Below are 6,000 nucleotides of genomic sequence, written 5' to 3'. Positions count from 1 at the left end.
ATAGCTACGTGAAAACATGCATGAGAAAATAAATAAATTAGTGATTGCATTAAAGTGGTGGATTGTGGGAAAATACACTATATTTTCCTTCGGTTCATATTTTAATTCATGTGACTATGTTACTTTTATAACTAAAGTATGTAATAAAGATGTTTGTGACTTTAAAAGCAAATTAATATACATTATGGGTGACAAAATAAGAGTTTGACTAACCATCATGATTCAAAGTTTGAAAGACAAGATGCTAATAATGGAAACTAATATTGACTGGATAAAAGTAGAGATTTTACTTAGTGTGACAAATGAAAAGGAAATAAATTACTAGTTTGATAACAAATGTTTCTTTGGCAGAGCTCTTTTTGTCCAGCAGAATGAAGGCAGCTGGCTTGCTTACCAAGAAAGGAGGAAATGCAGAGGAAATGGAAAGGTAGAACAAGCAAATAGCTAAACAAGGGAGTGTTGCAGCAAGGAAATAATCATGTAAGGACTTGGCCCAAAAGTAAATGGACTTGCAAAGAGAAATGTTCACAGCATCTATTAAAGGCACACTCGATCCTCTCCATCACAAAACAAAACCCATCTGTTTAAAATTAACATTTGCAATAAACATTTTAAAGGAAGAAATGTAGAAGGCAAATATATATTGTAAAACAAAATCTACACTCTTGGGATAAGTAATATTTCCTTCAAAAGAATTGCAGTGCTCCAGAGCTTATTCTTTATACCAGAAGAAATAACAATTAGATGCACAATGTTAACAGAGGCATATTTAGTTCTTTGAGAGGAAAGACTATTAAGCTGAGACTCAAGCACATGATTCCATTGTTCAGCATGCCAAACTTCCTTAGATGTAACTGACAAAAGAAAAAAATATGTAACTGACAAAAGAAAAAAATATGTAACTGGAGTGTATCCTAAAAATTAGAAACACAAATCGCACATCTTAAAACCATGACTTAGATATATTAAATTGTTTGGCTACTCGAAGAAGTTATTTGTCAGGAACTTCAACTCAGAATCATGATTTACTAATTTACATTTGGACACTAGCATTAAATGAATATATAAGCATGTTTAAAAGGATGTATTTGAGAGAGCAAGCCTGGGGCAATAGAATACTAAAGGTTTAAATTGAGGGTTTTTTTCCCTTTTTCAGTATTTTTATGGCTAGGTTTCATGCACATGGACACAGACCATATTAGATACTTAGCAAGTGGAAAGAAAAAAAAACTCCTGTCTTTTACATTCCTGGTTTATAACTGTTCCTGTTTTTAAATATCTGTGTTGAGAAACACACTTTAATAAGCCTGTCCAGTTCAGAAAGAGTGGCCTTTTGGTCAATGTTGGATGGTTGGGAGCTGTGGTATCCAATATAACAACCATTATAATAGCCACATGTAGCTATTGAATGTAAATGTAAATTAATTAAAATTAAATGTGACATTTAATTCATTTCTAGTGCTCAGCAGGCACATGTGGCTACCATATTGTATACAGCAGATTATAGAACATTTCCATCACCACAGTTGGAGAATGCTGATCTAGAGAAAGTTTGAGAGAGGAACTACTCTATAGGAATCTTAGATTTGAGGGACCAGTAAAACTCTAAAGAAGTGGCAAGGAGATGTGAAGGGTGAGGATGAAGGCTGCAGTGTGGGAGAGGCAAGGTCCTTATTAGAAAAGGGGGCCTGTTGGTTATAGAAATGTCTGGAGTATTTTTACAAACACAGCTAATATGCAGTGTGAAGTGCTTCACCTCATCCTATCCATACCCTTTGTTCCAAATCTTCAGGAAATTCTCCCCCACACGCAGCAGTATTATTTAGAGGAGTATGAGTCAGTGTCATAGACTGTAGGTGAAATGAAAAGTGGAGATTAGAAATTCAATAGAAGCAGGAGCTTAAGATGAAGGATGAAAGCCAGGAAAAAATGAAGATATTCCCCCTCCTCCCCTTACTTCAACTACCCCCAAGTGAGAACCTTCAGAGAGGGGCTTACATCAAGATTTATTTAAACTAATCAAAGGATAGGCAATCCCAACTGATCCTAGAATTACTTCAGTTTGCCAAATGACACAGGTTATTACACATGTGGGAAAAAAATTATAAATTACCATTCCTTTGTCTTTATTTCCTGAGAGACAATAAACATTTTCTTAGGCAATAAGAAGGATAAAACAAAGAACCCAAATGCACTTTTCTCCATTTATTCAGCTGAGAAAAGGCTTAAGTTAAAAAAGATAATTTTTTTTTGAGGTGGGAATTCCTTGCTGTTGATGAGAGATCAATTTTGGAAACTTTCCTCTTAGCTTTATCTCTGTCTGCTCTTTGCTACCAGTTTCAGAAACGTTAAGAATAGAAAGGGCCTTCCTGCAGAGCCTACTTTTTGAGGTAGATGTTCCAACTCAGAAATAAAATAAGGTTTATGTCATGAGGTTTCTGGGTTATCAATACCAGAAAGTCCGTTAGCTTTTGGGGTTGGGTGCAAGAGTGACTGACTGTTTTTTGTTTTTCAAAAACCGGTAACGTCCACCATATTAAACAGGAATTTGATGTTTATTTGTGGCTTTTTAAAAAAGTCTTTTGGTCAGCCCTGCAAATAATGCAGACTTCCAAAATTAAAGGAATACCAAAATAACTGTGGCATTTCCTCAGTTGAGCAGAATGGTTTCTTCAGAGCAGATTTGCTGCGTAAACACTGAACATTTTCTTTCCCTCCAGTAACATCTGTGAACAAGTTTACCACTTGGGAAAATGAAGGACTAATAACTACATCCAGACATGGGTGGGCACAGGTGCTTCACACACAGTTCCACAAACACATCCCAGTTCCGACAAGTGGGCTATTTCTGACAGACCTCTTAAGACTTCAGTCACACTGTGCATTTGGCTTGGGAGAAGGGTGACCTGCTGGCAGGGTTGTCAGCAGCATCATCTAAAGAGACTGACCTTTTACCAGCAGAGTGCATTCCTGAACATATTGACTCTCTGAACAGAGAACATCAGCCCAACAATTTATTAAAAGCAATTGTGTGTTTCTTAGGTCTAGCCAAACATTTGGTGCATGTTATACAACCCTCCAAGACCAAACTTCAGTCGTACTTCTTTGAAGAAAATCTTCCCCAAGTAGCCCAGATTTTGATGAACCTCTGATTTCCCATGGCAACCATTGTCTGGAAGGTTCACTGGACACTTAACCATGTACTGCCTTGTGAGAGTTACCACTTCCATTTGTAATAAAAGTTATTTAAAATTTTTATTCTATTTAATTTCTCTCATTTAAAACTTTCTTCTAGCTACCCTTCATACTCTTTAATGGCAAAGATAGCTTTTTATATTTATTTGTTTGCTGAATAATTCTTAGTATGATAGGTTGTACCTAATAGGCCTTAATACATTTTTGTTGATTTTTATAATCATAATGGTGCATCAAAACATATATATATATATATATATATATATATATATATATATATATACACACATGAAAATCAATACCATAATCAAAATAGTGAACATGTTATCACTTCTAAAAGTTTCCTTGTCCCCTTTGTATCCCTCCCTCCTGCCCCCCATTCAACCTGAATCTACCATCCCCAGACAACCAGTGCTAACCTTCTGACACTATAGATTAGCCTTCATTTTCTGGAATTTTATATAAATGGAATCATATAGAACATATGTTCTTGCATTTAGCTTCTTTCACTCAACATAATGATTTTGAGATTCACCCATGTTGTGTGTTCATAAATAGCTCAGCTCTTTTTATTGCTGAGTAGTATTCCATTGTATGGATACACCAAATTTTGTTAATCTACCCACATTTCATAGATATTTGGGTCGTTTCCAGTTTTTTACTATCACAAATAAAGCTGCTATGAATGTTTGTCTATAAGTCTTTGTATGGACATACACTTTCATTTCTCTTGAGTAAATGCCTAGAAGTATAAAGGCTGGATTGTGATAGGTGCATATTTAACTTAAGAGACTGCCAACTTGCTTTCTAAAGCAGTTGTATCATTTTATATTGCCAACAGCAATATATGAGTGTTAAAGATCCTCCACATCCTTGCCAACACATGATATGATTAGTCCTTTAATTCCAGCCACTCTAATAGGTGTATAGTTGTATCTCGTATTTGTGGTGTTGCTTGCATTTCCTAATGACTAAGGAGTTTTGACATCTGTTCAGATGCTCATTTGCTATTCATAGGTCTTTTTTGTGAAGAGCCTGTTAAAGTATTTTTCCCACTTAAAATTTTTGTTTACCCATTTTTGAATTTTGAGAGTTTGTTACATAATTTGCATAGAAGCCCTTTATCAGATATATGATTTACTAATAGTTTTCCCCATCTCTGACTTGTCTTAATTCTCAGAAGTTTTAATTTTGATGGAGTCCAATTTATCATTTTTTTGTGTGGGGGTTCCTGCTTTTGGTGTTGTATTTATGATCTCTGCCTAAACCAAGATAAAAAAATTTTCTCCTGTGTTTTCTTCTGGAAATTTTATAGTCTTAAATTCTACATTTGAGTTCATTTTTGTATGTGATGTGAGATATAGGTTGAAATTTATTTGTTTGCATATGAATAGCTATTTGTTCCAGCACCATCTGTGGAAAAGACATCCTATCTTCACTCAGTTACCTTTGCATATTATTGAAAATCAATTGACCATATACTTGTGGGTCTGTTTCTGGACTCTGTACTCCGTTACATTGATAAATTTGCCTACCTTAAAAGCAATACCACATTGCTTTGCTTTCTGTAGCATTATAAATCTTCAAATCAGGTAGTGTTTGGTCTCCTGACTTGTTCTATTTTTTCAAAATTGTTGTGGCTATATTAAGTCTTTTTTCATTTCCATATGAATTTTAGAAGCAGATTGTCAATTTCTACAAAACAGCCTGCTGGGATTTTTTTTTTTTTTCATATTGAGCTGAACATATAGATCAATTGGGGAGAATTAACATCTTAACAATGTCTTAACATTTTCTGAACAATGAACAAGCAATGTCTGTCCATTACTTTAGGTCTTCTTTAATTTCACTCAATACTCTTGTATAGTTTCCAGTGAATGGGACTTGCATATATGTTGTCAGATTTATCTCTAAGTATCTCATATTATCTAAGGATATTGGAAATGATAGTTTTTTACTTTCAGTTGCTGACTGTTGCTAGCATAAAAATATAGTTGATTTTTGTATATTGATTCAGTATCCTACAGCCTTGTTAAACTCACTTATTAGCTCTATGAACTTTTTTGTGGATTCCAATAGATTTTCGGCAAAGACAATCATGTTGTCTGTGAATACAGTTTTGTTTCTTTCTTTCCAAACTGGATGCCATTGTCTTTCTTGCTTTATTGAACTGGCTAGATCCTCTAGTATAAAGGTAAATAGACATGGTGAGAGCAGACATCCTTTTCTTGTTGCTGATCTTTAAGAAAACATTCAGAATTTCACCATTAAGATATTAGCTGTAGTTTTTGTTTTTGTTTTTAATAGATTCCCTTTCTCAGGTTGAATAAGTTTCCTTCTATACCTGGTCTGCTAAAGTTTTGGGGGCTTTTTTGTTTGTTTTTAATTAGGAATGGATGTTGAATCTTGCAAACGATTTTTCTGTCTGTTGAGTTGGTCATATGCTGTTTGTTTGCTTTATAGTCATATATTTTTAATTGTTTTAATATTTCTCTGCCTTCTTTAGAATTAAATACTTTTATGCTTCCAACTTAGTCTTCTTTTTTTGCTTATTACATATAACTTTTGTTTTGTTATTTTAGTGGTTTCAGGTTTATGTATAAAACTTACCAGTCTACTCTCAAGTGATATTATACCACTTTGTGTATAATTTAATAACCTTAAAATAATATACTTCATTTTTCCACCAGGGCCTTTATACTATTGTTTTCATACATTTTTATTACACATATATTATTTTTAAAGTAATTATCATTATCTTGTGAAGAAATTCAAATAATAAGAAAAAATCTTGTATATTTGTCC

This window comes from Phocoena phocoena, chromosome 3 (genome assembly GCF_963924675.1).
Source record: "Phocoena phocoena chromosome 3, mPhoPho1.1, whole genome shotgun sequence".
Lineage (NCBI taxonomy): Eukaryota > Metazoa > Chordata > Mammalia > Artiodactyla > Phocoenidae > Phocoena > Phocoena phocoena.
The sequence above is the reverse complement of the archived record's forward strand: the minus strand, read 5'-3'. Positions refer to the sequence as shown.